The 11854-nt window shown below is 43.8% G+C and overlaps 1 protein-coding gene across 3 annotated transcripts in view; it reads left to right on the top strand.

Moving 5' to 3' along the window:
* The first annotated feature begins 19 nt into the window (after positions 1 to 19).
* Positions 20 to 11854, top strand: part of HNF4G (hepatocyte nuclear factor 4 gamma) — a 543810-nt gene continuing 531975 nt past the window's right edge. The window contains exon 1 of one of the 3 annotated variants that reach the window (XM_078687129.1): positions 20 to 240. The gene's annotated coding sequence lies outside the window, so the exon portion shown is untranslated. The remainder of the gene's footprint in view (positions 241 to 11854) is intronic. The other 2 variants (XR_013610522.1, XM_078687128.1) reach the window with 2 other exon arrangements.

Below are 11854 nucleotides of genomic sequence, written 5' to 3'. Positions count from 1 at the left end.
GAAGCAGCGCTAGTTACTGTTTAACATCCCCACCCACGTTTAAGTTTGTTTAGTAAATCGATCCGATGGTAGGCTGCCCCGTCGCCGTTGAGTAAAGCGAATATTCTGAAGCACATGGGCACGTCTTTCCGAACCCCACCGAAAAACATTCGGGTTGCCTGCTGCAGATTCTGCGGCTTGGAGCAAAGGCGAAGGAGAGGCTTCTTACCGGCTGCACTGACCAGCCGCGAGCTGGCTAAGGTATGTTTGCTTTGCTGCCCCTGGTGGAACTCTGCGCTGCGAGAGGGCACACATACAACCTTCCGCGTACACGCGCCACCATTACGGTCTCTGAACGCCGAGACTAGTCCAAATGTGCGTTTTGCTTCTTAGAATTTGTACAAGTAACAGTAACGTGATTTTTTTTGTCTGAAAACCTTGTTTACGAAAGCGCAGCTTCACTGCTTGGATTTGACCCGCATTCAATGCTTCCCAAAACAAGGCGGTACCTACACCTTTGGTTCAGGAACTCCACGTGAGACCCGCAGTGACGTAATCACTACACGACTGCAGGGGCGGAGACTCTATAAAAACTCCAGGCAGGACAGGTGTTGTGACTTAAGAACGGGGCTTATTTACGCTGGAAGATAGCAGTGCAGAGTACCGTAGTTTGGAGCGGGATGTTTATATCTAACAAATTCAAAATAGAATTTTATGTGGACTTTCATGGTAGAGGGTCAGCTTTAAACTGCTGCACGATAAACAGTGTACCATGATTTAACTATTGCTACGTTATCTTTAATGTTTAATATGAAATACAGGCCACAGTGATTCTCAAAACAGAGATGGGTAATACCATTTAATATATATAGTAATTAGTTGCAAAACCACTTTGAAAACTGGTGGTCGTAACTCTCCGTCAACATTTTTTTATTTGCATACAATTTCCCGCCCAACTAGTTCGCATCAATTAGAAAAACATGAAACTAACTGTCGCGCACCATGTGCAGTTAATCAAGTTCACCCATGTCTTTCCCTCAGGAATACCCTTTAAAAAAAAATAGTTTTGTACACCCAGCACTTATTATGTTTTAAAATAAATTTCATATGTTGACTTTCATTGTTTAACCCACAACCGTTTCTGTTCCAAGAAATATTTAGACCCTGTTCAAGACAGATACATAGTACCCAATAGAGTTACCACTAGCCTGGGGCTACAATATATATGTTAACGCGGGATTACTGGTTACTAGTTACCTTACCAGATCCCAAACCAAGTCGAACTGGATCGTTGGTACCTGTCATTGAGTAAAAGGCAATCTAACAATAGGTCAATCTTTTAAGAACTTATACCACTCTAAATGATCACTGACCAGGATTAAGTTTTGAAAATTTAATATAAAACCAGAGATAACTGAAGATACAAACTTCTCAAGATGAGATTCAAGAGATATACTGGTATCACAATGAACATGAATTCTTTGAATAATCTGAGTCTACAAAACAGAATAATGAGTACAAGTTCAAAGATCATTAGGTTTGCAAGGATCGATATAAGTTGCAACCTAAGAGTCATTACAGAAAAGAAAATTCAAGTTAGTCTGTCCCTACACTAGACTAAGTGACATCCCTACTTAACAAGATCTTTACCCCAAAAAGGTGTCAGCCGTGGTGACTTCCTAAGAAGATCACGCACTTCTCCTTGTCTCTTCTCTGATAATGGGTCTCTCCTGATCAGCCTATCTGCCCACCCATCCGCTTCCTTAGGCTCCCAAAATCATCTGCTCTACTCTCCTCCCGGGTCGCTTTCCCTAATACAAAATCACATTTCCGATAGGAACGCCCCTTGGGACGCCCCTCACGTGGTACATCTTTGCGCGGTAAACTCCATGATGGTACTCTTCAAGACCCTCGTTAAAGTTGACCTTGGTTCCCAGGCTTTTTCTCCAGTGCGCCGATACCCCCTGAAATTCCTGAAGACTCCTACAGGCCTGCGCCAAGCGCCACTGAACAAAGCTCCATTCATTTCGACTGATTAGGACCCCTCGCACCTGCATACAGGCCATCCTACAGTGGGCCTCAAATTCCAGGCTCCCCCATATCTATAGGTCGTAAAGCATATGGAAATCACAGTACTTGGCGCCTCTCGACTTCTTCTCTAACAAGCACATTTCAGATCAAAGGAACATCATTATCAGTTCGAGCCTACTTGATTTACATGAAGCGGGTCCCTGCACTCTGAAAACATTTAACTTGATTTAAACAGCATTCTTAACTAACATACGTTTCTTAAAGTACACATCTATAAAGCATATATTTCAAACTAAATTCGATAATACATTTTGGAAGAACCACGTTAACCCCACCTGACATTATTTTAGCAGCACGTTTAGATTTTCTGTGAATTGCCATGAGGCCTACACAATTTAACTGGTTTGCAAGGTTCCGCTTAACTCTTACATGATTCCTTTAACATGAGAACGTGAGGTTTTCATATTCATTCCAACATTTCTACATTAGTCTCACACTGTTAGGATTATTGTTACCCTACTTGAACACTCTATACATTTCACTACTAAATATAAGACTCTCTGGTGCAAGGCATATGTTAACTAACTACGTGCTTGTAAATATGGTGCACTTATACATTTTTTCTCAGACTAGTGCTCTCTCAGTCCCCCCTTTGATGACCTTCAGGGGTCATCACCATCAAAACACCATCACAAAAATGTATGACTCTTCAAAGTGAAGTCGTGGCAGTGCCCCTTCTTTTCATTGTCTCCAATGCCTTCAGACTCTTATATTGTGTATCTTGCATCGCTGTCAACCTTTTCTCCTGTTCTCTCATAGATCTCTGCAATCTGTTTGCTCTATACCACTGATACAAACGCACCAATCCCCACAAAGTGATTACACAAATCACAATTATGATGATGGGTTTCAGTATGTACCAAACGATACCCTTTCCTAGGTTGGCAAACCAACCTCCAACTTTACCCATTCCATGACCTACTTTTTCCCACACGTTTATCTTTGTCAGATCCTCAATTTCGTGGTGTATGGCAGTGATGTTTCGTATGTACTTTTCTAAAGGTTTTGAATTGTCCGGAATGTAAGTGCAGCATTCCTGGACCTTCAAAGCCTTACAGACTCCACCCTCTTTGGCTAGCAGAACATCTAAAGCAAGTCGGTTCTGAAGAACCATTGCCCTTATCGATTGCATCTCACCCTCCACCAGCATTAATGATCTAGCAGTACTGGCAGATAACCTATCTACGACTGTAGCCAATCTCCTAATTTTGATGTCATTCAGTATCACTACCAAGATAGGGAATGCAGCACCGAATACATCCCCAATTACTTCTGCTGCACCTAGCCCTCTCTTCCCTCTAGTTGGTATTCCTTTCTTTATCGTTTCCAAATTCTCAACATGATATATTTTGGGGAAGACAATTGCTAGATAGCATGATCCGTACCAATTATCTGGTAGCTTCACATAGGCATTTCTTCCACATACAAAATATACATTTGGAATTGCTTGCATCTCTTTCAGAAAGTCTTTGGAGTAGTACTCCAATTGAAAAGCATGTTCACAACTGACTTGACCTACATACAGATTCTCATAATAGGAGTAACTCCTGTGAATGCACAGTTTCCCCCATTTCTCCTTGTATTCTTGTGTTCTTTGGTCTCCCTCAGGTTGCATGAGGCGAGACCTCTCCTCACACTCCATACTCCTACCATTCTGCTCTTGCTGTCCCCTCTCATTCATAGGACATGTAACTCCTCTAGCTTAAACGTTCCGTACTTTGGGAACTGCATTTCCTCATTTCCTTCCGTAAGCTTATTCCAAGCTCCAATCCATAATATCGTATGCAGCCCCACATTCGTTGCCATATAATGAGCTGGTGTACCCTCCGGCGGTGCCTCTTCCCCGTAATAATGTTCACTTCTTTTTCTTTTAAAAATCCCTTTCAAACACTTAAAACACTTCATGATTTCTCTTTTCTCCGCGTTTGTTTACTTCCTGATGACAATCTCCCAATCACCGTGCTGTTCTCGCTAACTGGCCTATCCGAGCGCGGCTTTCCTCCGACGTCACTCTAGCCGCCCAACCAGAGCGCGGCTCCAGCTAACGTCACACCAACCGCTCAATCGCAGCGCGGCTCTAACCGACGTCACCCGTCCCCCTTCGCAGCAGTTCCCCTCCTTTTTCAGCTCGTCTCCTCGGTCACGCATGCATCTCACTCATACTCTGAAAAATGATTACTTCCGTCCAAGCGATCACCTTTCTTGACTGTACGCCCACAGCCTTTCTGTAGTTGTCCCCTTAACTTGGCGAAATGTCTTTCCGTTTACTTCCAGACAATCGCCTTCTCTGATAGGTTACTCACACACAGTAACTTCCGACCAGCGTCCGTTACTCATATGCTCACTCTTACACTTCCCCTATTTCGGTCCCACGGCGGTCAATGGTACCTCGTGACCTCCGTACTATGGTCGACAACTACTCTGGATGTTCGATACACCCAAAACCACTTAAGCTCTGGCCTGAACTTAAGATTTCACCAGTTCACCCGTTTACCAGGTTTACCAGTTCACCAGGTTGCGCGCGCTCACAACCTTCTCTCATTCACACTACAGGCATTCAACTCCGCAAGACATTACAATACAAATACAACACAAAACACCGCAATCTGTTCACGCATGACCCTTGTTATACTCACTCTCCTCCGATACTGCTGCTTTTCTCGCACCGTCTGCATCCTCGGCTCACGATTCTTCCGCTGCTCGTCTCGCGATGTCTAGGGGCCTTGGGGTAAACTAACCTCTCTAGATTACCTTCCTCAAGAAGATAACCATCCTAACTGCTACCAACTGTTAACGCGGGATTACTGGTTACTAGTTACCTTACCAGATCCCAAACCAAGTCGAACTGGATCGTTGGTACCTGTCATTGAGTAAAAGGCAATCTAACAATAGGTCAATCTTTTAAGAACTTATACCACTCTAAATGATCACTGACCAGGATTAAGTTTTGAAAATTTAATATAAAACCAGAGATAACTGAAGATACAAACTTCCGAAGATGAGATTCAAGAGATATACTGGTATCACAATGAACATGAATTCTTTGAATAATCTGAGTCTACAAAACAGAATAATGAGTACAAGTTCAAAGATCATTAGGTTTGCAAGGATCGATATAAGTTGCAACCTAAGAGTCATTACAGAAAAGAAAATTCAAGTTAGTCTGTCCCTACACTAGACTAAGTGACATCCCTACTTAACAAGATCTTTACCCCAAAAAGGTGTCAGCCGTGGTGACTTCCTAAGAAGATCACGCACTTCTCCTTGTCTCTTCTCTGATAATGGGTCTCTCCTGATCAGCCTATCTGCCTACCCATCCGCTTCCTTAGGCTCCCAAAATCATCTGCTCTACTCTCCTCCCGGGTCGCTTTCCCTAATACAAAATCACATTTCCGATAGGAACGCCCCTTGGGACGCCCCTCACGTGGTACATCTTTGCGCGGTAAACTCCATGATGGTACTCTTCAAGACCCTCGTTAAAGTTGACCTTGGTTCCCAGGCTTTTTCTCCAGTGCGCCGATACCCCCTGAAATTCCTGAAGACTCCTTCAGGCCTGCGCCAAGCGCCACTGAACAAAGCTCCATTCATTTCGACTGATTAGGACCCCTCACACCTGCATACAGGCCATCCTACAGTGGGCCTCAAATTCCAGGCTCCCCCATATCTATAGGTCGTAAAGCATATGGAAATCACAGTACTTGGCGCCTCTCGACTTCTTCTCTAACAAGCACATTTCAGATCAAAGGAACATCATTATCAGTTCGAGCCTACTTGATTTACATGAAGCGGGTCCCTGCACTCTGAAAACATTTAACTTGATTTAAACAGCATTCTTAACTAACATACGTTTCTTAAAGTACACATCTATAAAGCATATATTTCAAACTAAATTCGATAATACATTTTGGAAGAACCACGTTAACCCCACCTCACATTATTTTAGCAGCACGTTTAGATTTTCTGTGAATTGCCATGAGGCCTACACAATTTAACTGGTTTGCAAGGTTCCGCTTAACTCTTACATGATTCCTTTAACATGAGAACGTGAGGTTTTCATATTCATTCCAACATTTCTACATTAGTCTCACACTGTTATGATTATTGTTACCCTACTTGAACACTCTATACATTTCACTACTAAATATAAGACTCTCTGGTGCAAGGCATATGTTAACTAACTACGTGCTTGTAAATATGGTGCACTTATACATTTTTTCTCAGACTAGTGCTCTCTCATATACATTACATGCAATTACAATACAGAACGTGCAGGATACCTATTAAATTAGCACGCAAACACCCAATTGTTTTTAGGCGACACAGCACTATTGTAAGCATGGACGGATTTTGCGGATCCACGGTCCGCGGATTTGCGGATCGTGGATCCGCAAAATCGGCGGATTTTGCGGATTTGCGGATCTGCGGATTTGGGGCGGGGCTTCCATGCGAGTGCACATACCTCTTGTGTGTTTAAAAGGTCTGAGGCCGAACAGAGCAGTAGATAAAGAGACAGAAGCTCCTGGTCACAGGAACAGCAAAGGGATTGCGCTCGTGAAAGTCAAGGATGCAAAGGCCTCTATCCAGCATCACAGCTGATTTTCGACGGTAGATTTGGGAAGAAGGCACACCTGCCCAGCCTCGATGACGAGCACGATTGTTTTTGGGCTGATGAATGAGTCACTGCATTTGAGCTTCAACGAGTTCCAGCGACCATGTGTGTGTTACTATGCAATCCCCCCGAAGGGCGCAGGGGTCCCTTGGGTGAGCTGTCCATCATAGTGGGTCAATGGCGGGAAGACGGTGCACACCGCGAGTGTGTGGGCGGGTCTTTCATGCGAGTGCACATGCCTCTTGTGTGTGTAAAAGGTCTGAGACCGATCAGAGCAGTAGATGAAGAGACAGACCCTCCTGGTCACAGGAACAGCAAAGGGATTGCGCTCGTGAAAGTCAAGGATGCAAAGGCCTCTATCCAGCATCACAGCTGATTTTCGACAGTAGGTTTGGGAAAAGAAAGCACACCAGCCTGGCCTGTTGTAACTATTTTACGATGGCGCTGGCAAGCTGCCAGCGCCATCCTAAAATATTTACTAAATTAGCTTCAACAGGAAGCTCTAATAGATAAAATCGAGCACCTGCTTTATTTTATCTATTAGAGCTTCCTGTTGAAGCTAACTTAGTAACTATTTTAGGATGGCGCTGGCAGCTTGCCGGCGCCATCGTAAAATAGTTACAACAGGCCTGGCTTCAACTTTTGCCCCCGGATCCGCCGCTCGCGGATTTGCGAATTCTCGGTAAATTTGCGGGAGTTCGCGGATCGTGAATTTACCGAAAATTCGCAAAATCCACGAGCGGAACGGATTTTGCGCTCATACCTAATTATGAGTCACTTTGTCTATAAACCATTCATTAAGGACAATTAAAAAAATAGTAGTGTAACAACTACAGTTCAGCTTAAGTTTGTTGGATCAAATATCCCCAAACACCTTTGAATAAAATGGAAGTCCTGACTGAAAACGTGACGCATGGTGCCAAGCTAGTGTACACATATTGACGTTTCAGTGAAAGAAATGATTCATGATTCATGTGTACCATACATACAGCTTTCAGAACATGACACCTGAATTTTTCACTGAGTAACCACACCACAATATCAGCTAATACCAAAGACCATAAGTAGACTGGTATCAGACCATAGAATTCTTTAAATATTGTATTAACTTGGTAGTGTATTTCATGCTATGCAGTTCATTTTTTATTTGTTAATGTTTTTTATGTTTGTATATATACTTTTTGCAGTGGAGAACAGCTTCCTCAGACAAATCGTGGGCCTTCCAGCTAGTACCCCACTATTTCCCATGCTATTAGACCTCGGTATCTCCCCGATCCAAGATGAGGTCGCCCTAAGACCTCTAACATTTTGGCGAAGACTGTGGGCAACCCCCGAATTAGCAACATTTCAGGCAGAAACCAGTGAGCTCCTATCCTATCCTGGGCTGCTGAAAAAGGTTCCCTGGTTTGCACATGTGAAGCATGAATGTGAAAAGATAGGGAAACCAGCCTTGTGGAGTAGACCAGGAGAGATTAGCCCCACGGTTCCTCGAGCCACAATACTGAGGATCTATCGAACCCAAAAGGCCTAGACCAGCTACTCAAATACAAAATTAGGCACCCTTACAATTCAGTTCCTCACTGTGAAGGATAACTATAAACTCGAAACCTTCATGGATGATATTCTACCACATGCTGCAAGGAAACTGTATGTGCAGTTCAGACGTAGTACCTTACCCGTGCGTGCTTTTACCAACAAATGGGTTGGGCAATACGTACTTGGGTGCCCTGCATGCATGTGTCAAGAGGAAACAGAATTGCACGTTCTCTTCTTTTGCCCAGGCTATCAGGAAGTAAGGCGATACTGGCTAGTACAACTCTGCCAGAATCTGGGGTTTAAGCACTCTAGGGAGGCATTTCAAGTTTTAAAATATGATACCTCCAAACCTATTGTGCTTGCTGTTTCCCGCTATCTAAATACTATGTGGCGAAGGAAAAGGGGCTTTATTGATAGGGGAAAACAATCGTAAAGTACAACTCGGCATATACTAATAATTTAAACTGACCAGCATGAGATTAGTTTAATAGAGATACAATTTTTTTAATTGGGCTTTTATACAAAAGTTTTTAATGTTAATGTGGTTTTATGGTAAATTGTCTATTTTTAATTATTTATTGAAATATTGCTGCTATCTCCTGTCTGTTGTCTATATCATATAATTGAATTGATTGTTCTCCTCACATGCCCTTCCTCTTTCTGTGCTCTCCACTTCCACCCTAGCCCATTGGTAAAATGTTCAGAGCTGATGTTCTTAATTGTGTGAACTGTTTACATTTATTATTATTGTATTGTCCTGTGCATACTTTTATGGTCCTAGAGACCGAAATAAAGGTTTTCGTACGGACAATATACATATTTATTTTGTACAAATTCACAGAACTGTAAAGGTTTATATTGCTCGTGTATGACTGTACCCTCACTGGGAAGTTTGATAGTTTACGGAGGTAATAGTCTTGTTTAGTTTATTTAGTTCTTTTGAGGTTTTGCTTTTATTTACATTGATGAGGTAAATTACCCTAGGAATGAAATTTCTGCACAGGTAATGTGATTTTCCATTAGATAAGTGAACCAGATATGAGTGGTACAATGTATTTTAAGTACCTTTAGGAGAGGATTTTGGGTGCAGGGGCCTCTTGAATTACATGTTTAAATTGTTAATTCTGCCTACTGGGACCCAACTTTAATGTATTACAACTATTTGTGGAATTATATTTTTTTGTTAATTCAATCAGTTTACCTATGCAATGAATATGGATTCATTGACTTATCAATTTAATGAGTGATTTGCCATGGAAATGGGTAACTGATTATGCTTGCTCACTTTGAGCTCAATTTTGTATCTGTGTCAGTAATGATCTGGGCATTCATTTAACAAGATGTGTGAAATCAATGAGTGATTTGCCATGGGAATGGCAACTAGGATTACACTCTATTATATTTCTTTTTGTTTTGCATACATATTGTATGCAGGATTTATTGATGTTCGTTTACAATGTATTTACTTCCCCTGGGGCATATTGTGTCAATATACTTATGAGAAAAAGACAATGTAGGTAGTCTTTCGTTGCGTTTGATGTCACATGAGCACTATAAGTCTGTATTCATTATGCCACCACACGTATTTGTATAAGGGCACTGTGGGGCCAAATAGCTTAATGGCCATTCTTTGCTAAATAAAAACAACTTGCAAGGAAAGAGTTGTTTTCATCCTCAGTCCACTGTTGGTTTCACTTATGGTATATTTAAGTACTATGATTCGCTTAATGTGTACATGTGATCAAGGCCCGAGGGATGGCCAAAACATATCTTGCTGGAAGTAAAGCGAGTAAGCAAGTTCTCCTTATATATATATGTGAGCAAGCGGCTGTGTGCTGCGAAACGCGTCTTGGCATCGGGAAAATAAAATCATCATCTTGAGCACTTACTCTGGGTCTGTGTCCAGTGTTGCGGCGAGTGGCGCTCGATACAGCGCGAGCCATCGATTTGGATTTGTTGCATATATATATATATATATATATCATGCTCCTGCTTGACTGCTTGAGATGCACTCAGACGCCAACACGGGCCTCAAGCTGTAGCTTTGAGGAATCGAAATGCGTCAGGCCAGTGTAGTGTTTTGGCTTTGGAAGATATTGAAGGGCTGACACTTCCATACCTCTGAAACGGGCTACAGCTTGAGGCCCGTGTTGGCGTCTGAGTGCATCTCAAGCAGCAGCAGTCAAGCAGGAGTATGATATAGGGCGGTGGCTTTACCGCCGAGTGTGTGCCACCCCGAAGCCGGGGGCCACGGAGTTTGCCTTCAGCAGTCTCTGTTTGTGGGGCGACCGACAGAGGATTGAGGAGGTGCCAGGACTTCAAGGCTCATCCGTGGGCTGTTTCAGCAGAACATTTAACGCGCTCTAAACTGGATCATTTATCCCTCTTGGACTACATCTCCCATAACCTGATGTGCAGTCTCATCTCGAGCGGCCCATAGGGGGCGCGCAATAAAAGGATAATGGAGATGTTTACGGGAGTGTGCGTGTTCCTTTTCACCCAGTGCCTTTGAAAAAGAGGAATCGAAACGCGTCAGGCTAGTATGGTGTTTTGGCTGTGAAAGATATTGAAGGGCTGACACTTCCATACCTGTGAAACAGGTTACAGCTTGAGGCTCGAGTTGGCGTCTGAGTTCATCTCAAGCAGCAGCAGTCAAGCAGGAGCATGATATAGGGCGGTGGCTTTACCGCCGAGTGTGTACCACCCCGAAGCCGGGGGCCACGGAGTTTGCCTCCAGCAGTCTCTGTTTGTGGGGCGACCGACAGAGGATTGAGGAGGTGCCAGGACTTCAAGGCTCATCTGTGGGCTGTTTCAGCAGAACATTTAACGCGCTCTAAACGGGATCATTTATCCCTCTTGGACTACATCTCCCATAACCTGATGTGCAGTCTCATCTCGAGCGGCCCATAGGGGGCGCGCAATAAAAGGATAATGGAGATGTTTACGGGAGTGTGCGTGTTCCTTTTCACCCAGTGCCTTTGAAAAAGAGGAATCGAAACGCGTCAGGCCAGTATGGTGTTTTGGCTGTGAAAGATATTGAAGGGCTGACACTGCTATACCTGTGAAAGGGGATACAGCTTGAGGCCGGTGTTGGCGTCTGAGTGCATCTCAAGCAGCAGCAGTCAAGCAGGAGCATGATATAGGGCGGTGGCTTTACCGTTGAGTGTCTACCACCCCGAAGCCGGGGGCCACGGAGTTTGCCTCCAGCAGTCTCTGTTTGTGGGGCGACCGACAGAGGATTGAGGAGGTGCCAGGACTTCAAGGCTCATCTGTGGGCTGTTTCAGCAGAACATTTAACGCGCTCTAAACGGGATCATTTATCCCTCTTGGACTACATCTCCCATAACCTGATGTGCAGTCTCATCTCGAGCGGCCCATAGGGGGCGCGCAATAAAAGGATAATGGAGATGTTTACTGGAGTGTGCGTGTTCCTTTTCACCCAGTGCCTTTGAAAAAGAGGAATCGAAACGCGTCAGGCCAGTATGGTGTTTTGGCTGTGAAAGATATTGAAGGGCTGACACTGCTATATCTGTGAAAGGGGCTACAGCTTGAGGCCCGTGTTGGCATCTGAGTGCATCTTAAGCAGCAGCAGTCAAGCAGGAGTATGATATAGGGCGGTGGCTTTACCGCCGAGTGTGT

This window comes from Lissotriton helveticus, chromosome 4_1 (genome assembly GCF_964261635.1).
Source record: "Lissotriton helveticus chromosome 4_1, aLisHel1.1, whole genome shotgun sequence".
NCBI lineage: Eukaryota > Metazoa > Chordata > Amphibia > Caudata > Salamandridae > Lissotriton > Lissotriton helveticus.
This window is presented reverse-complemented; position numbering and strand designations above follow the sequence as displayed.